The 21,276-nt window shown below is 39.9% G+C and overlaps 1 pseudogene; it reads right to left on the bottom strand.

Moving 5' to 3' along the window:
• Nucleotides 1-6,652: 6,652 nt before the first annotated feature.
• LOC122671738 lies at nt 6,653-10,293 on the bottom strand (annotated as a pseudogene).
• Nucleotides 10,294-21,276: the final 10,983 nt, after the last annotated feature.

Here is a 21,276-nt window from a genome sequence, read left to right as displayed (position 1 = left end):
GCCCAAGTCCACCAAGAGAGGTTGGTGTACATATCTTATCCCAACCAATAAGGTGGGCCCGTTTCTGTGTAGACAACCCATTATTCCAGAATATAAGATAAATAGAATCAAGTTTAGCACAACATATCTTTGGGAACAGAAAGCAAGACATCTAGAAATAGGCAGTTTGCTTTCCAGGTAGTCAGTTTATTTTGGACCCACTAAATGATGGAAGATAGGTCCTTCACCTTAGAGCGTGAATGAAAAAGATTTGTTCCCAAGTAGTGGGAAGAGGGGTTCATCTATCCAACCTTAAGGGCGGAGCAAATAGACTTTTTCCTTTCAAGGGTTGTATTTTTGCTAAGATGGATTTCACTCTTAGAAAAATTGATTTCTTGCCCCGTTAAGTTAGAAAAGAGTTCAAGGGCAGCTTTAATAGAAAGAACATCCTCCTCAGTGTTTCGGCAAAAAATAAACGTGTCATCAGCAAACAGCAGGTGAGAAATTTCAGGAGCCTGCCGAGCAACTCTAATCCCCTTAAAAAGTCCCGCTTCACGACTGGCTTGTAAAATACGGGAAAGGATTTCCATAGTGAAGAGAAAAAGGTATGGACTCAAGGGGCAGCCCTGCCTAAGTCCCCTAGAAGGGCAAAAAAAACCAAACGGGCTTCCATTAATCTTAATAGAAAAGGAGGTAGTTTTAATAAGAGAATTGATCAGAAAAACCCAATGGTCAGGGAAACCTAGGAACTGAGATAGTTGTTCAATCATTTTCCACTCAACCCGATCATAGGCTTTTGCCATATCCAGCTTTATGGCCGCAAAACCAGTCTTACCATGTCTTTTCTTATTCAAGAACCAGAAAATTTCCTGGGCAATCACAATATTATCATTAATTTGTCTACCAGGAATAAAAGTAGCCTAGAAAGGAGAAATAAAGAGTGGGAGAAAAGCCTTAAGCCTATTTGCCAAAATTTTAGCCAAGATGTTATAAGAGACATTGCAAAGACTAATAGGCCTAAAATCAGTCGCGGTTCTAGCCAAATCATGCTTAGGAATCATACAAATAAGGGTATGGTTACAACCTGGGGGAAGTACCCCATTAGAAAAAAAAGATGTCACAAAGTTTGCAACATCAATTTCAATAATGTCCCAAAAGGTGTGATAAAACCAAGCCTGATAACCATCCATGCTAGGGGATTTAAAGGCACCGATAGAAAAAACAGCCTTTCGAATTTCCTCACTAGAGGGAAGGGAGACAAGGGGTGGTTGGTCCTTGGTCTTAATCACCTTTTCAAAAAGGCAGGCAATGACATTTGAATCCAGGGGGTGTGAGGTTGTATAAATCCGAGAGAGGTGTTCAGAGAAGGTATCTGCAATAAGAATTGGGTCATCAATAATACACCCATCATCAGAAAGGATGTGGTATGTGTATCATTTCTTGAGGTTCATTTTAGCAACAGAGTGATACTTCCTTGTGTTCCTATCAACATCATTAATGTAAGCGTGTCTGGATTTTTGGAGCCAGAAGGCTTCCTCAGCGGCACAATTCCACTGCAGACGGGTGGTCAGATCCTGAAGATCAGGAGAGCGAGAGTCAGTCAAAGGTACTCTCCTCAATAAGGCCATAGAGGTCAAGATATTTGGATCTCAGATTAGTAATGCTTCCAAACACGTTCCTATTCCAAAGAGTTAGAAGCCTACTAAGGGAATGTAATTTGTTGTGGAAATTTTCAGGTGGGAGAGAATTCCATTTGTGGGTACACCAGGATTTGAAATCCGGGTGGTGGGTCCAGGCGAATTGAAAATGAAAACATTTTTTAAAGGATTTGTTTTGGAAAGAGGTGTAAATGACAATGGGGTTGTGGTCAGAGCCAGTAGAAGGTAACTTATGTATCCGAGCTAGGGGGAATAGCAAAAACCAGTCAGGGTGGGCAAAGGCTCGATCTAGACATTCTTTAATTAAATGGGGGGGTCTTTGTTTATTTGTCCAGGTATAGGGGGATCCATCAAAAGATAGAGGTTCAAGTGTGCAATCATGAACAAGGGTGAGAAGGGATGGGGAAGCAAGGGGAAGAGGAGCAGTTCTTCCCCCAAGTTTCTCAGAGGGGGATATAACCTCATTAAAATCTCAAAGAAGGATGACGGGCAAAGTTAAGGATGTAATGTAGGAGAAAAGCTCAGTCCAGAAGAGGCAGCGGTCAGGGACATGGGGGGGAGCATATACACAAATAGCAATCTAGGGGTTACCACAAGGGCTAGAAACTGAGACTAAAATAAAGCATCCATGTACTCTAAGGATGGTGCAATGAAGGCTAGGTGTCGCGAGAATCCACAGCCCACCCCCCAACCCTTTGGATCCCTCACTGGGTTGAGAAGCCACAGTAACAAACTTATCAGTCAAACCTTTACAGTCTATTTTTTAGTAATCCATCACTTTGGTTTCACATAAAAACACCAAATCAGGAGATTGTTTGTAGATATGGTGAGCAAGGCATTGTCGTGTGAAGCAGTTATGGAGACCCCTAACATTCCAAGATAGAATTTTCATATTTATCCAAGAAATAGCAAACAAGAAACACACTAGATCAAGAAAGGGGGAAAAGACACCACTACACCCGGTCACAGAGTAGGAGGAAATTAACCACAAAGTAGAAAAAGAGATCAATGACAGTAGCGATACCAGAAAAAATAATAATAAGATGAAATGCACAAGATTAACACAAAATAGGGAGATGTAGACAAAGCAAAATGAAAACCTGCGAGGGTGAAAGCCGCGCAGCAAATATCTTTTTTCAAGCAGGTACCAAGACAGAGAGAAACTTAGCATAATAATAGTAAAAATGGACCAAAAATGAAAAATGTTTTCATAATAAAAAAAGATAGAGTTACTTACCTAGGGTTTAGCGTAGGATTCATCCAGGTCGCAGACAGAATAGGCAAGGATTGTTGGTTGCAGAGTAGGAGCAGAGGACAAGTCATCCAGTTCAGAAACAGAAATGGCAGAAATCCAGTCACGGAGCATAGCAAGGAGCAGCTGGGGGTCAGAGGACAGTTCCAAGACTTGTGAAAGGGAATCTTTAATCTTTTCAAAATCAGATAATACGCCAGAGGGCCAATTGGGGAAGGTGAGCTTTCTTTTCTTTGAAATGGGGAGGACACTCGAATTTCCCACACAAAGCGCACCCGAAGAATATGCCTGCTAAGAAACTTGTTTGCCAGAACACCCCCCACTAGTGATAATAGTGTTGAGGAAAAAATTTGTCTCTGACGCCTGGTGTATCACCGTTGTAGGAGCAGAGGCGGGCATGGAAGCTGGCACAAAAATCGGATTCATAGAATCTAAGAGATTCCACTACATCTCTTCAGCCACAGAGAAAAAATTGGAGTGAGTCTGTGCTTGCACTATATTCAGCTCCTGCAGATTCTTAGAGTTAAAAGTTCCAGTCGAGTCCTTATGGGTGAAAGTGGGATGTACTGCTGGTACCGAGACAGAAGAGACCTCGACCGAAGCTTGATGTACAGGGGTCTTGTCCATAGATTTCCCCCCCCCCTCATAGGACACATCCATTGCTGACGATGACTGTGCTTCCCTCATATTGCTTTGTTGATTGGGTACTGAGAATACATTGACTTGTATAGGGGGGACCGCGCTGCACGACGATAAAACCCCAAAGGAAGCAGATTAGGATCAGGTGCTCCCTTCAGGAAAAGGCAGTGAAGTATGTCGTGGCATATTTGCCCACAACATTCAGAGAAAAGCAACAGCTCATAGCAAATCTCCACAGGGTGGCCAACACCAAATTCGTATTGAATTTTGGAAGTTATGCTGACAAAACGTCGTTTCTTAAAAGAAATTTTCACTCTTGTTGTTTCTCTTGGAAGTCCCAACTCAGAGAAATTCAGTTGCACATCTATTGTTTTCCCAGCGCATGAAATGGCCTGTCGGACCGAAGCGGTAGTGAAGCACTTTTCAGGGATGCCATGGACTTGAGCCCAAATTTGAACAGACTCTCTCTCAAAACGAAAATAAGGGTCATCAGGAGGGTGTTGAAAAACTTGAAGTAGACATTTGTTGAACCACCAAGGGGCCAGCTTCAAGATCAAATCGCGTTGTGCAGATGATTGACATTCCGTTGAGAAACATGCTTTTTCAAAACATTTAATGGAAAGCACACCAAGTGGTTCCCACAGGAGGCCCAAAAAGTTTCCAAGGACCTCCCGCTGGGGCTTAGGAAAGCCAATAGTGAAACCATGGAGGGAGCGTAGGTCAGCATCTAGAGCATCAGGGGGGCAAGTATTAACCCCCGAAATCCAAGTGTAACTGCAACACCTCACTGTGACGTCTACTGCCCTGATCGTTGCATCGATCAGAAGCCCAGTGATAGGGGTGGAAGCAAGAATCTGAGTGCCGGGAAGACATCAGAAAGAGTCAAAAGACCTCAGAGAAGCAGAGCTCCAGAAGAGCAAAGCGAGACTCCGTACACGGCCTCAGGCTACAAAAATCAGAGGGGTTAGATGGGAAGCAGAAAGGGCATAAGAGAAGGTGGGATGTGGGGTGAAATGAGGGTAGAAAGAAAGCAGGGAAGGAAGGTAGAATGAGGGTTCGAAGTAGCTTAGAGGTTGCCAGTGACCCTTCAAAAATCCAAAATGCTGTTCCCCAAGGGAAACCCTAGAAACCTGTTTAACGTAACAAACAAGATAAAACGATTAGGAAAGAAAACAAAACGAATTTAAAAGGTTTCACACAAGGGAGGGGAAGGGAGAGGTGGTTTATTGATTAATAGCATTGGGAAGAGGGAAGCGTGACATGGAGTTCACACGATTGCCTTCAGGTCTAGTTAGTTGGTAATGACCACTCTGTCAAAATTTTTGGGTATGGCCCAACATTTCGAAGTGGTATTTGCTAATGTGAGCTTGATGGTGATCTAACTAGGCTAGACTTGGTCTTCATTGTCTGGCCAACAATTTTATTTCTTGCTTCTCTCGAAGAGTGAAAATTTCACATTTCTATTGATCAACAAATCATCAACATATATCAAAAAGTAGATCACAGTACACCCAACATGTTACACAAAAAGAGATGTATCAGTTTTCGAAGCAACAAATCCCTGAGAGACCAAAAATGAACTCAGACCAGTGTACCAAGCTCTCGGTACCTGTTTGAGACCATACAAAGAGCGATGTAGTTCACAAACATAATTCGGATGCACTGGATCAACAAATCCAGGTGACTGAGTCATATATACAATCTCAAAAAGTTCCCTACTCAAAAATACATTATTCACATCCAGTTGTTTGACAGGCCAATAGTTAGTAACAACCAAGGACAAAACCAAACGAATAGTAGTTGGTTTAATGACAAGTTTGAAGGTCTTTGAATAATAAATACCAGGTCTTTGATGAAAACCCTTTGCTACCAATCACGCTTTTTAGCACTCAATTGTTCCTTAAGAACAACGTTTAATTTCAAAAACTCACTTGCATCCAATAACATTGTGGGAGGAGGAACATGAAACAAGTGACCAATTTTCATTGCACAATAGAGCATCTAATTCATCAACCATGGCCTTACACTACTCAGGAACCTTTATAACCTAAGTATAGCAGCTAGGTTCGATCGGCGAAGGCATAGGATGTTTAGTTGCGGTGAGCTTCAACATTGTAGGTGGTCTGAATGAACCAGTACGAGACTGAGTATCCATCCGATGCATAGAAGGTGCAGGTTGAGTTGCTATAGAACCGGCTTCTAAACTGGAATTAGCCACAGAAATCCCAAGTGGTGGAACATCAGTAGCATTTGAGAAAGGAGCAGCTTAATGTTTTATTTGGATAATATGTATTATTTAGGGTTCTTGTACTTTAAATTTATGTGAACTAAGTATTTATAATACCGGTTTAGTGTTTGTATCAGTGCGTACATTAGTAAACTTCGGACAATAGCCACAAGTACCATTTTGAGTATTTTTTTGGTGAAATAATTCATGAATTGTGTTTAAAATGTAAAAAATAGGTTATATGGAAAAAATCAGACCTAAGAAAAGCATTTTTGGGCACCGAAACTAAGGTTTCCCCATCAATGGGAAAAAGTACCAGGTTTCGACTTGGTTCCGATTGGTTTCGACAAAATCTCGATTTCAGCCAGGTCGAAACCTGGTTGAAACCCGAGTTCTTGATCCTTGATGGTAAACAATCAATGGTTATAAAAACAGAGTTAGACATCAAACAGTTTAATTTTACGGTTCATCTTTCCCAAATGGTTTAGGGTTTGATTTTCAGTTTTAACCCTAAATGATTTGGGGAAGATGAGGGCAATTTGGTCACTTTACTCTTTAATTTTTGTAGGTTTTTGTCACAAGGGCATTTTGGTCATTAGACTCCCTAAAACTAACGTCTAACCTCCCAAACTAACGGACTGGACCAAAGTCCTACATTGTCTTGAAAGTAGGGGGGAGTTTGCAATTAAAAAATGTTGTAAAGGGACAAATGGGCATTTGGTAAAAACCCGAATATTTTATACACAAGGTACAACAAACCCGAAACAAGAAATAATAAAATAATAACTGCTGAGGTGGACATCAATGGTGTCGTGCATCCTTAACAAAAATATGCAGTTGTCCACACTATTTTTGTAATATCAGTTTACAGAGAAAATGAAATCCTGCAATCTACCATACAAGGGCCAAAATTGAAGTAAGAATTCGTAGTCCATCAGTCCTTGTTACTTCAACATTCAATTTTCAGACAGTTAAATCATCAAAGAATCAATCTATTCTATGACTAGAGGATTGAAATTGTTGAATCCAGTAGTCTCCATCGAAATTATCTCGATAACCATCGAGATCGGAGAAAACAAGCTTAACAGTGGCGTTAGTCATTTGCTCTACCCAGTCCTCTATGGGTGGCGATCCCACCTGAGCAGCAAGCCAGTTTTTGTACTCAAACTACAAAAACAACACAAAGAATGTCATGTAAGCAATTAGCATGCCCATAAAAACTATAGTTCAAAGATCAAAACCATCAAAAGCATCAGCAACTTTCATGTGTGTGTGTGTGAGAAGAGAGATTTGTACAAAAGCCATTATCTTAGTAACGTTTTTTGTTGTTAATATCTTATTGATGGTTTACTTGCTGGGAGACTACTTCAATCTGGGTGTGAGATCAAAAGAAATGGGCTACAAAACCTGTTCCTTGTCAAATTTATGGGTGTAGTGTTTGGGTCTTCCTTTCTCCTCCATATGTCGATAGTATTCTTCAACAGAGTTCATCATCTCCTGCTCCGATGGCAGTAGCACCTTGCCAGATAAAACCTGTGCTACCCACTTGGCCTGTAGCTCAAAATTCATAAAGGCGATAACCTGGTGACAGTGAATGAGAGAGCTTCTGCTATTAAATACCAAACAGCTGAAGAAGTTAAAACTAAGTGTTAGGTTTATACAACAGAGCTGATCAGGGCTCTTTAAGAACTTTATATTTGGACTACTGATCGGTTTCGCTTTGTATCAATCAAAATCATCATCATAGTTATATCAACTAACCATTGTAGGTATGCCCAAAAAAGATAGCCAAGGAGCTAAGCGAGGTGGAAAAACATGCTTGTACAGGGGGCCAACCCGATTATCCTCCACAGTCACAATTCCATTTGTTTCAAGAAATGGGAAATTGTATTTATACCTGCACAACTTTGGTAAGTCAAGACAGAAAAATCATAAAAGCAATTAGTTGAAGTAGTGATGTTGCTGCACTTTAACCCCCATCAGCTCTACTTATCCTCCAAATCAAGGTTCTCTTTCTTAACTGTAGAACAAGGAAATATAGAAATTACAGACCAAATAAAACTGAAGATAGAAGTGATTGGTCCATACCCTGTACAGTGGACCCATCTTGAAAAGCCACCTTACCGTCCTCAAAAACACATTCTATCTGTAAGATAAGACTCAAAATTCATTCACTTGATGATTCCCCATTAAGAAGATCTTCATAATAGAACACTTACCATTGAATGTTGCCATATATTACAATAGTTATCCAACTTCCCAATTTTGACATTTGGGGACCTTGATGCCATATGGACTTCCTTGGAAACTTTTGAGATCTCTCTGGAAATGTCATAGGCGCTAGTCCCATTTCCAATCAATACGACAATCTGAACACCAGAAGTATGCATTAGTAATCAAATAAACTGCAGCAAATACAATGTATGAGTAAATGAGAACATGAATGAATTGATCCTGCAATCTATCAAAATAGATAGAAATAATAGAACTCAATGAAAATTTTTAGTACAGATTTTTATTCAATGTTTACTTCAACTTGTCCTCAATGTCATATTAAAGAAATTACAGAAAAGCAAGCCTCCTGAAAATACTAACGAATATTGTAGATTAAACAAGAGGTTATGGATATTCATAAGACTACAAGAAATACTTCTCCTTTCCCTACTAAAAATTCTCGGTACATTTGGTCTTTGTACTTTCCAACTGCTCCTTGATCTCTTCGGTCTTATGTAGATGAATGCAAAGAAAATTGTTAATATCTCTGCGATGTGCATGCAATCTCACCAATCAAAGGAGCCTTGTTGAACCTTGTTGTGACGCTGTGGGCAAGCTTGCTTTCTGTGCAGCCATCTATCATATTTAGATGGAGAAGACATCAGAAGAACCCAACAAGAAAAGGGAGCAACCGCAGCACTTGGTGGAGACCTATGGCGGTGTTTCTTTGTAACGCCATTAAATAGACCTATTCAACAGCGTTTTATGAAAAACGCCACTTTACAACAAAGGACCATTAAATCTAGAACCTTTCACCAAATTTGGGATTCTATTTCATTTGAAGTCCAGGCCAAGCTTGACCTCCGTGCTGGGACTTGCTTGGATTTCCCTCGAAAAGGTATTCAGTCTTGGGACCTTCCAATCCAGTTGCACATAGGAGATCCCATTGGGAATTTTTTGTTTATTATTGTTACTTAGTTTGTTCCTTTTATTTTATTGAGACTCTTCCCTAATTAAGGGATCCCTGTAATTAGAAGGATTTCCAGCTCGGTGGTGCGCATTCATCCTCCCCTCCGAACAGCACCTTGACCATGTGTGGAGCTGTGAGCGTGCGCAGGACATCTTCCAGCGCACACCCGCGCTGCAGAGGAGCTCGATTCGTTGGTCTATGTATTATTTTGAGCTCTTTGAATATAATTCATTATCCATAAAAACAAAAAAGAGGTGAGAGGAGGGGTAGGAAGGAAGGGGTATCTAAGAAAACAAATCATACAACTAATGCTACTAATCATATATGCAAAGATTTTCTTTTGTGGAGATAAAATCATATACTTCAAGAGCAGTACCTACACACACCTGATCTCGAAATGGTTCAGGAATTCGGTAATCGTGGCTATGTATTTGCTTTCCGGGCCACTTATCAATGCCTATCCAAGATTCAGACAAACAATAATTGAAACGCATAATCGATCAGAGAACCAAATTTACTTAAAGAAAGACTAATGAAGATTCTCATCTGTAATAACTGGCAAAAATAAAAAAGAAGAAGAAGGACTGAAGCAGATGCATAAAACTAAGAATCAATAAAATGGTGAGAATCGTATATTCGAGTTAAGTTAAAAAAAAACTTGTTACTTCATGTAATGTATACTAAACTAACTGTTTCACTAAAATGACTTGTCGGAGCGACACCTGGAATCTCGGCGAATCTCGGCTCCGTATTGTGGCCATTGCAGACGACGACGGCTTCAAACACCTCTGCCAATAGCTCCTCCGATTCCGATTCCGAAGAGATGCTCCGAGTGCGAGAGGAGCGAGACCGAACGATCCATTCGTTTCGGCTTGCATGCATAGGCTCCACGCGGACGACTTCAGTGCTGAAGCGGATGAACTCAACGAGTTGGAAGTCTCTGGCGAAGTCGTGGAGATAGGAGAGGACCTCCTCATGTCGAGGAAACGTTCTGGAGTCTCCAGCATGGCCTTCCTTGTTGAATGGGTAATCCAAGAACCCCATGATCTGCCTCGGTAAATTGGTTCGGAGAGACCGGTAAATGCTGCTGTGGACATGAACCCCAACACCTTCTTCCCCTTGACGACGACTCTGTTCGAGGAACAGAGTGGGACTCAGTGGGTGGGTCTCGAGTCTGTCATCGTAAACCCATATGCCTCCGAGTCGGTCACTCTTCTCAAACACCACCACCTGATGACCTTCCCTTCGGAGCTCCCTAGCAGCGACGAGACCACAAGGCCCAGCTCCGACAACGGCCACTTTAGTAGAAGAAGAACATCCTTCTGATGCCATTACTCAAAATCTCAATTCTTCATCGAATTTGATGACTTTCTTCTCTACATACTAATTAAGTAGAGATAAGCTTTTTCTTATTATATCTAAAAATTCCAGTCGAATCAAAATTTAAAACCTGGTTAAGAGTTGTGTAGAATTTTTTTTTTTTTTTTTTTTGGTCTTTTGGGTAAAGAGTTGTGTAGAATAGACTAAGGTAAAAAATGACGAGACCGGATTGTAAATTGTCCGAGTCAAGACAAGCTCGGCGAGTTTTATCATTTTTAAAAAACCATAAAGTCAAATTGCATTGATAAGATGATTCCTTAATTTTTGTTCTTTGTTTTCTCATATTTTTTTCCTAATTTATACATATTTATTGCATTAAAATTAAAAAAAACGTGATTCACTTTGAACGGTTTGACAAGGTGGAGTCACCCGGGTTTTTTGAAAGATGAGTAAAAGTCAAAAAATCAGGTTTTTCAACTATGATATAAACATTGCATTAAATATTTTTGGATATATGGTTAGCTTACGATAAGCTAGCGATATTCTCAAATCACAGGGTTGGACACCAAAAGTTAAGAAGTCTTTTCCAAAATGAGAGAAAAGAATGACACATGCTAGGCACCCTGGCGTATGTCTAGCCTTTTGTCAAATGTTATATTAAATGATTTTTTAGTTTTTAAATATTTTTATTCTTACATTAAATACTGAATTAAATAATTGAAAAAAAGAAAGCTTCGTGGCAGCACTCCCTTTTACCCTCTCACATGGTGCAGTGAAATGACCACCCGCCCCTTAGATGCCCATGCACTCTCCAATTGGCCTATGTGCTGATGTTAGGGGCCACACAGCTTGACCACAAACCTAAAAAACTTTGTTTGGGAATGTATGCCTTGTGCACTGGCACATAGGAGGTGGGGAATGATTGCCCTACCCCCATGAAATGTGCAAATAACACTCTGCTTGATGCCCTATGTGCTTTCCCATTGGCAAGAGATCTCTGTTTGATCATGTGACCCTCGCACCAGCACGAGGCTAGTTAGAGTGCACACAAGGGTATCAATGGTTAGAGTGCACACAAGGGTATCAATATGAAAGGAATTTTTACTTTATAGGCGGTAGGGTGGCAAGGTAGGGTGGTAACTTTACACACTCCTTTTGTCTAGCACAGGATCCACATATTATTTTCCCTTTTTTTTTAAATAAAAAACAAGTAACAGTTGAAGAATATTAAAAGTTTTTAATTCACTAGTTTATTAACAGCAAATTACACCTTTTACCGGGTATGAAATTAGAGCTTTGGAAGTATCGAAAATTAGTTTTTCACGATTTCCTCATCCTCAAAGTGTCACCCAACGGACCAGGATCCTCTATAGTACCGGCGGGGCGGCAGTGCACATCTGACAGCACGGCAGAGGCCAAGTGGCACACATGGCACACATGGATTTTGTTGTACCGTCGGATGTGCACTGCTGCCCCGCCGGTACTGCAGAGGATTTTAATACGTCACCCAACCTATTTTCAGGTTCCAGAGTCGATTGGACATGGAATTTTTATCGTATGCGGTTCCTGACTGGTACGGTTCCCTAGTGCCTCTCACAAGAGGGGAGTGGGCCCCACCCGAGTAGAGTGTTCGGTCAGGTGCCCCGGGTGGGTCCCACCCCCCTCTTGTGAGAGGCACTCGGGAACCGCACCAGTCAAGGAACCGTAGATGATAACGATTCATTAGACATGACGTGTTTTGCGTTGGAAATTGGAATCTAAGCACAAGCTGATAGCTCTTATGGTTTTCAAATTGGGGTGTCATACAGTCGGTTTGGCCCAGTTTTGATTGGGTTGAATCAATTTTCGGTTTAGGAATGAGTGAGACTAAAATCAAATCATTACAAATTTTGATTTTTGATTGGTTTTGTTTTCAGTTTGGTACGATTGGATTTATTTTGGTTTTAATATTGGTTTAGATCATGGTTTGAGGTATCGGATTGGATTGGCTGATTTTGGCCGGATTGGATCGGTATTGGCTGAGACCGATCTCGATACCGATCTGATCCAGCTGTATGGATAGGGGTAAAAATGTAAAAAAATTAGTTTTTTTTTTTTTTTATATAAGAAAACAAGGACAAAAGTGTCATATTTGCTCGAGTTTGGGCGATCCCAATCTATATCGACTGTTTCAATCTCGATCCAATCCGATCCAGTCGATACCGAGATCACGAACCATGGTTTCGATTGATTTGTTTTCAGGTTTGAAGCACAATGAAATCTTACATTCATAACTTGTAGTGAGAAAATATTCGATAAAAACAAGTTAAATCATTTTTCCTAAATCAAAAAAATAAACCGAAATTGATTTGCAGTGTTCAAGTTGTAATTGGAGCAAAAGGGAATAAATTGTGAAGGGGAAGATAACTAATATTGAAATCAGTGGATAAATAGAGTTTGGAGCGAAATCATTGTTATAAATCAAATAATTGTTTATCATTGTAAGAGGAAGATAACTAATATTAAAATCAATAGATAACTAATTAGTGAAAATATAACAAATATTGAAATCATAAAATGAATATTACTATCAAATCATTCATTTAAATGTTTAACTTTTTTTTTTTTTTTAAGATATCTTAAACAAGGAAATCAATGGAAGCATTGTTACAAATCAATTTCCCTATTCATAACCTCATGCTCGTTGATTTGTAACAATTTCCCTTAATACCAGAAATCTTCTCACCAATATTAATCAATTCACTTATTTATAATCTCATACTCAATGATTTTTTTATCGCTTTCAGAATAGATTTTGATCGGTTCAGTGCGATCCGGTTTTCAATTGGTCCTTTCATACTCCAGTCCAAAACCAATATGATAATGATCGGTTCGGTTCGATCCAAGTTTTTCGATTGGTTTTATCGATTCGGGGTAAGTTTTAACATTCCTAGGTTTCATACTATCATGATTCCATAATGAGCATTTCATAATAAAGCAATGGGGGTGGAGTCCTTGTCAGGTTGCATATATGGCGTGTGCTAGACCCTATGTCTATCTCCCTCCTCCCACGATAGAGGGCAGATATGTCATTTAATAAGAAGGGAGAAGAGAGATAGACATGCATACACAACGTATTCTAGCTGTGTTATTTTTTCTAATTTTTATCACCTCCAATTCGCTGCCCATTCCAATTCCCTCCAATCCCTCACATAGGAGCAAAAATGACCACCCTACCCCACCTTGGGCAGTGTGTTCGGGCAGTGGATAAGGTGGTCAAATCCGCTCCTACGTGAGGGATTGGAGGGAATTGGAGCGGGCAGGAATTGGAGGTGATAGCGATTCTATTTTTTCCCCAAAGCAAAGGTAGAAATAGATAGATATCACTTAAACAAATGAAATTCCAATTAGAATAAGGGAAAAGGCAAGATGTTCAACATATGTCATCCTCTCTCCTCCCTTTTTGGAAAAAGACCCCTCTTGCCCTCCTATGTGTTAGATAGATTGTAATAAAATGAGAGATTAAATAAATACTTTGTTATTTTGAGAAAAATGCTTTAGTCCCACATCGGAAAACTACAAGAGTTATAAATGGTATTTATTATATTATCTTCTTTATCTCTTGAATTAAATCGAAAAAGGGAGACATTTTACAGTGTATATGCGAGGACGGCGTAGCCGTCCGCACACGCGCACGGGTACGCGCGGCGTGGGCAGTGGGCTGTAGAGGCGTTAGTGGTACGTTGATTTTTTGAAATGATCAGATCCATCGGATTAGAAGATCCTACGGTCACGTTTGATAGGATATGACTGTTGTGAACAGATTCATCTCTAGTTTAATCTGGACCATTAGATCGGATGGCAATCGATTTAATGGTCTAAATACAAAATGAATAGATATGTCTATTCAGAAGAGGTGCTCCACTTCTACAGTGTTCAAACGAATTATCTCTCTCTTGCAATTCAGTATTTCTAAAAGGGAGTTCTGTGTTTTATTTTTGTTGCTTTGTTGATTCCTGAAGGTGAATTTGTTGTGTGGGGCAAATATCTCCTTTAAGATAGAGAGATCGCGTTCAAAGCAGTTTGTAGTTTCCTTCTTCAAACAGAGTTTTTCCTAACACTATGTCCAACCTTTTGATTCATGTATGCCTCTAGTTTATCAAAAATTGGCTGCATGCTCGAGTGACAAACTGTCTGTAGATTAGCATGTCGTATATATGTCAAGTCAATTGATGAGAGAGAGAGAGAGAGAGAGAGAGAGTATTACAGTTCATTTACAAAGAAACTCACATGGTTAAAGAAGAGAGAGCGTCTACGGCGTGAGAGGGCATGCAATAATAGCAACGTGCATGAATGTCATTTTCCCATAAATAAATAAGGGATCATTTTGGATGGAGAAACAACCCATGGGCCTAAAGAATGGGATGATGTTCAAATTATGTGGGGGTAAAATTTCATAGATAGGTAGATCCTAAGGTCCTTTGCTTATGTGCACAAGACTAAAAAGGGTGCCTCAAAAATACACAACAGTAGATGGGAAAGTAATTAAATGATTGAATTTGAGGCTGAAATTTCAAATGTGACCTATTTAGATTATGGGAGAATGTTCCCTGTGCCGTAGCGTAGCCTGCACCCAGGCACATGGGCAACCTGTGTAAGGGGGCAGGGTGGTCATTGCACCACCCCCATGTGCCTGGGTGCAGGCTGTGCTGCAGCATAGAGAACAGCGCCCCTTAGATTATTTCTAAATATCCAACGATCAAAACCACATCACTCTTCCACATAGCAAAACGAGTGCTTTCATCCTTTAATCAATATTATCTATCAAGTCATTCGAATATGAAGGAAAGCGCCTCTTGGTGTAGTGGTGGCTGCCTATGCAGTAGAGTGTTGCCCTAAGTCCAAGGGAAAGGTCACTTGTTCCACCCTTAGATTATTTCTAAATATCCAACGATCAAAACCACATCACTCTTCCACATAGCAAAACGAGTGCTTTCATCCTTTAATCAATATTATCTATCAAGTCATTCGAATATGAAGGAAAGCGCCTCTTGGTGTAGTGGTGGTGCCTATGCGAGAGAGTGTTGCCCTAAGTCCAAGGAAAGGTCACTTGTTCCACCCTTAGATTATTTCTAAATATCCAACGATCAAAACCACATCACTCTTCCACATAGCAAAACGAGTGCTTTCATCCTTTAATCAATATTATCTATCAAGTCATTCGAATATGAAGGAAAGCGCCTCTTGGTGTAGTGGTGGCTGCCTATGCAGTAGAGTGCTGCCCTAAGTCCAAGGGAAAGGTCACTTGTTCGACTCTTCCCCACCCTTAGATTATTTCTAAATATCCAACGATCAAAACCACATCACTCTTCCACATAGCAAAACGAGTGCTTGCATCCTTTAATCAATATTATCTATCAAGTCATTCGAATATGAAGGAAAGCGCCTCTTGGTGTAGTGGTGGCTGCCTATGCAGTAGAGTGCTGCCCTAAGTCCAAGGGAAAGGTCACTTGTTCGACTCTTCCCCCCCCCCCCCCCCCCCAGACCGGTCGGATGTTAGACATCCTATAATCCCTCCACACCCCCTTCCCCATGTCCGCCCTCTCCTCTTAGCGTTGGATGCCGCCCTTTTGGGTTGCCGCCTTAGTGGCCTATGCGCCCCCCCCCCCCCACCCCCAGATTTGACCCAAAGAATTCAAATCTGAAGAAACAAAAATGTCCTGAATTCCAATGCTCCAAGCTTGCTTAAGGCCAGTTGTTAGAGTAATCGTTTCAAGCCTCTTTGAAAGAAATGCATTTTCCAATTTTTCCTTCAACACAAATTAGTTCCTTATTAAGATATAAGGTTTTATATGATTGAATTCCACTTTAAAGCTTGACATATAAATAAGGACAAAGTTTTCTTCCACCCATAGAGGACGATTCATCCACCATCCTAGGGTTCACAAACCCCTCCTAAAGTTTTGTATGTTCCAAAATATCCTCTCTATACTCGTTCCCGCCCTCTCCCGCCCCATGATGAATGGGATCTCATTCACCGTGGATGGAGGGAAACTTGATCCAATAAATAATCCATACCATGATCTATCTATTTAGTGGGGAGAATTTTTATTTTAACCTTTCAAGTGACACAATTAGGTGCACCACCACAAATATAGGAAGGCATTTTACCTTAAGAGAGCAATGTTTTGTAGCACAAACAAATGCGTCTCCTACGCGTTGGGCTCCTCTGTAGTGCGACATGGTATGTAAAACATATCCAACGGTCCACAATGCAGGGACATGCAGCATAACATCCCGCATGTGTATTGGGTTGCAGACCATCAGATGGTGCACTGCACACCATATCGCGTTACAGAGGAACCAAATCCGTCTCCTACTAATGGAATTCATCATTGAAAAACCTAATCGTTTGTCTTGCAGGTTGCAGTTGCAGGCAAGTGATCAATAGTCTTACGTGTAGGGATCCTCCTCAGGGTAAGTATGGCGTGACAAGAAGTCTTTATCTGCTTACGCCCACGGCCCATCTTTAATTGCCATACGGCTCTATTTTAGGGCTCTACTTACTTTGTTTATGAAAAGAACAGCGGTGAAGAATATTTCTAAAATCGTGTAAGCAATATTGTGCTCTCCTACTCATGTCTTTCTCTCTTTGTTGTTTTCATTATAAACGGGAGAGAGCATGAATCGTTAGGTAATATTGTAAGATTTCTATGATAGTCAAAGTGGAGGGAAAAAATAAACGTGGAGAAAAAGAAAGAAGAGAATGTGCTCTGTTTTGTGTTGTGATGTTGTGATAATGTGATGTGACGATGTTCTTTCTAATAAAGAAAGAATGAGAAAGTATTTTGAATTTTTTTCATATTTTGACATAGTGGAATTTGAGATGATAGTACCATGATCTTATCAATCCACCATTGTTTGATGAGTAAATCAAGAGAGATATTTTCTTGATGTTTAGACAAGATTCCATAGTTTTTCCTTTGGGAGGGTTTTCATGTTAAAATTAGTATATTAATCTTTTGTAGTTAAGTTGATTTATTTAAATGTGTTATTACTTTACTCATATGTAATTATTGTAGTATATCTCTGGTGACTTGCACACAAGAGAGAAAGAAGTTGTTTTTTCAACATTACGAAGCAAGACAACACAGGATTTTTATCCTCTTAGGTGCGGCCAGTGCACCTCACTTGAGAATCTAACCGTAGACCCAATACTTGAGAAGATAAGAAGACGCCACTGCCCATGTTTTTACGGTTCGATTCTCAAGTGAAGTGCACTGGGCAATGCACCACAACTGAGAGGATAAAAATCCAGAAAACTAATATGTTATGGTAAACATGGAAGAAGAACGCGCTCAAAACTTGTCGGAACCATCGAGATATCTCGGTTTCATAGGTTTTTGAGACGAGATAGAGGTGTATTTGTAAAAGTGCATGGTTTTGGTGATGGAATTGGTGGTTTCGACCATGTTTTGACCGAAACTACTATAGTTTCGGTCGAAACATGGTTGAACCATTTTGAACCAAGCTATATAAATACCATGTTTCAACCGAGCTCTGTATATCTTGCATAAGTTTCGACAAAAACCCCTCGGTTTCGGTGGTTTAGACATGCACAACCTCATTTCCTTTGGATTTTGCATTTCTTCTTCCATGGTTAGACCAATCTTGCATGATGAAATTTGGATTTGCATCCTGGAGTTCTTCAGGTATCCATCCCAGCCATGTGTGTCGGTTCCATCTTCTTGCACTCTCAATGAGCCTTTCCCTAGATTGGGATATTTAGACAAGTTGGTGATGAGGCTTATCAATGGACAATAATGGATTATGAGAACAATTGGTTCCATAACATGTCATGGGATACGTATATGGTGCATTAAGAGGAATGACTTCGTAATCTTTAGTGGTACGCTGTTTGTGGATTAGACCCACCAAAAAACTCTGCATGGAATTGAGAAATGAGCAGTTTAATATTTTATTTGGATAATATGAATTATTCAGGGTTCTTGTACTTCAAATTTATGTGAACTAAGTTTTTATAATACCGGTTTAATGTCTGTATCAATGTGTACGTTAATAAACTTGGGACAATAACCGCAAGTACCATTTTGAGTGATTTTTTTGATAAAAATACTACATGGATTGCATTTAAAATGTAAAAAATAGGTTATATGCAAAAATTCAGATCTAAAAAAGCATTTTTGGGCACCGAAACCAAGGTTTCCCCATCAATGGGAAAAGAACCGAGTTCCAACCTGGTTCCGATTGGTTTCGACCAAATCTCGGTTTCAGGTCGAAACCCGAGTTCTTGACCCTTGATAGTAAACAATCAATGATTATAAAAACAGAATTAGATATCAAACAGAATTTTCTTGGTCAATTCCTAACATGAACGAGGGATCCAATTTAAAATCTTAACAGGTTAAGTGCCTAATTCTAGTTTAACCCAGTTCTATACTGAGCGGCCCAATCCAATTTTTTAAATTTTGGTTTGTCTTAACTAAAGAATCACAATCACATATTGGTATTTTTCAATCATAAATGTAGACTAAATTTCTAGATAAGAGTGTGCAGTGAACCTTTTTTCATGCCAATTAAACTAAAGAAAGCTTTTGAGCCTCATTGAAAAATGTGTTTATGTTGAAATTTCTATTAATGGAAACTAACTAGCTATTACACATCAATTGAGGGGCTAATTAATACCACAATAATATGCAAGGGATAGAGGATGCTGCCTGGTCGTGTGGTTCCTGCGTTGCGCACAAACACAGGAGCCCATTAAATTATTGCCCCACCCCCCAATGAAATCTAAAAATACATCCATGTTGATGCCTCTATGCGTGCTTTCATTGGCTTCCACGGTGGTACAAGGGCTACACGACCAGACAATAATCTCCTGCCTAATATTTAAATATGTTATTCTTTTTTATGCACCCCGAAAAAAAAACCAAATAATCCATAGAATTATACAAGCAATGTTTTTTCTGGTAAGAAATTGTATGAGCATTACTGTTGTTGTTGCTTCATTACTTTAATATGGACTAATTGTTTTGCTTGATGTTGTACAAGACCAAATAAATAATAATATTAATAATAAGGGAAGTAGTTTTCTATACGAGAGTGTGGCCTACGCCAGCACTCCAATGAGTCTCTGTCTCTCTACTCTTCAAAATATTATTGTCAAGGGGCTATTACTTTCCAAACCTCACATGACACATTGCCACGTGGATATATGATGTGTCCATTCTCGCTATTGGATAGAGAGGACATAGTCTAGATTAGTCACGTGTCAAATTTTAAAGTCTAATTCAATCAAATAACTTCTATGTATCAACATGCATCACTATATATCTTTTTTTTGTTTTTTTGGTAAACATTACTATATATCCATGCATATATGTACTAGTACTCTAGCCATTAATGTGCACCCACCAGCCACTAATATAGTAATATACACTCAACAAACTCTGAACAAAAATTGTCACTTTGGATGCAAAAACCATGAAAATTGATCGTTCCTATCCGTCTTGTGACTTTCGAAAACATCACAAACAATTGTGACACCAATAACTACCCATAATAATAATAATACAAAAATAAATTCCACATGTTTTTAATCATTTCGATTGTTGGTTACCTATAAGACCTATAAATGTTTCCCAACTGTTGTCTCTAGTGAAATGTTTATGCTCATTCAAGGTTGGGTGGGCTAGGATTAGGGTTGACGCATTGAGCTTGATCTAGCTTTTTCCCAAGCCCAATTTATATGCAAATATTACGTTTATAACATTATGAGAGAGAGTTGGGTATGCTGCCAGTGGGGGGGGGGGGGGGGGGGGGGGGGGGGGGGGGGGGGGGGGGGGGGGGGTGGGGGGGGGGGGGGGGGGGGGGGGGGGGGGGGGGGGGGGGGGGGGGGGGGGGGGGGGGAGGAAAAAAAAAAGCCACAACCCCCCACACTTCTCCCCCCCTTCCCAAGGAAAGGGAGGAAAGGGGCTGGCCAAAAAACAAAAGGAAAAGGGTGGGGTTAGGGGAGGGGGGGGGGTGGGGGTGAGCTTACTTTTGGTAAGCTAGCAGCATACACCAATCACAGGACTAGACACAGGAGGGCAAGAGAGTCTTCCAAAGGAGGAGAGAAGATGACACATGCTGGGCACCCTGACGGCGTACCCAGCCTTTTATAGATGAACACACAGGGTTTGTGTGTGCAATGGTAGGCGTTGGAGTTTCTCCTCGATGAGATTAGGGCATGATGAATCCAAGCTTCCTCACGTTTTAGTGAATACATTTAATTGTTTTTGGCTAGCATATATATATTTGGGCCCATCTGGGTTGGGTAAACCCCAACGGGCTTGGCCAAGGTTGAGACTTCCCAGTTCCCATCATGAGGTTGAGATGGGCTGGGCAAAAGAATACCATGCAAAATTACCATAAAATAACTGGATTCTCTATGGGCCGTAATGCATAAGCTGCAGAGAACAGGTAACCTCTACTAAGTACGAGTGCATGTGGCTCAAAGAGTCCTCATGAGCCATCGGGAATGCCAAAGCCCAGAAAGTGACATCTATAGGTGTATTTAGAATTTGACACCTTTAAGTTAGGGGTATAAAAAGTTTTTAAAATTAATTTGAAATTGATTTAGTTATCATTATGTCATTATAAAAGTTATTATTGTCTTGCATATTTTTTTTGAGTACACATGTGAAATTACAATATTTACCCTCATTGAGAAAAATGTGTTATACTAAAAGGTAAGAAATTAAGTTTACAAATTATTTGACACCTTACGGGTTGTCAATAAGAATATACCTATATATAAGATTGTTTAAATGACGTCTCTATAGTTATATTTAGAACTTGATATCTTCTTTTGATTGCCCTGTGTCTTATTCCCAAAAGCTTTATAAGTTAGATGTATAAAAGAGTTTTAAAAAATATTCTGAAAGTGACTTATCATGATATTATTATCAAATGCGATCATTATTTTGCATATTAAGGGTAAAAATTAATGTTGCAAATTATTTGACAGCTCAAGAGA

This window comes from Telopea speciosissima, chromosome 1, assembly GCF_018873765.1.
Source record: "Telopea speciosissima isolate NSW1024214 ecotype Mountain lineage chromosome 1, Tspe_v1, whole genome shotgun sequence".
In the NCBI taxonomy this organism is placed as follows: Eukaryota; Viridiplantae; Streptophyta; class Magnoliopsida; order Proteales; family Proteaceae; genus Telopea; species Telopea speciosissima.
This window is presented reverse-complemented; position numbering and strand designations above follow the sequence as displayed.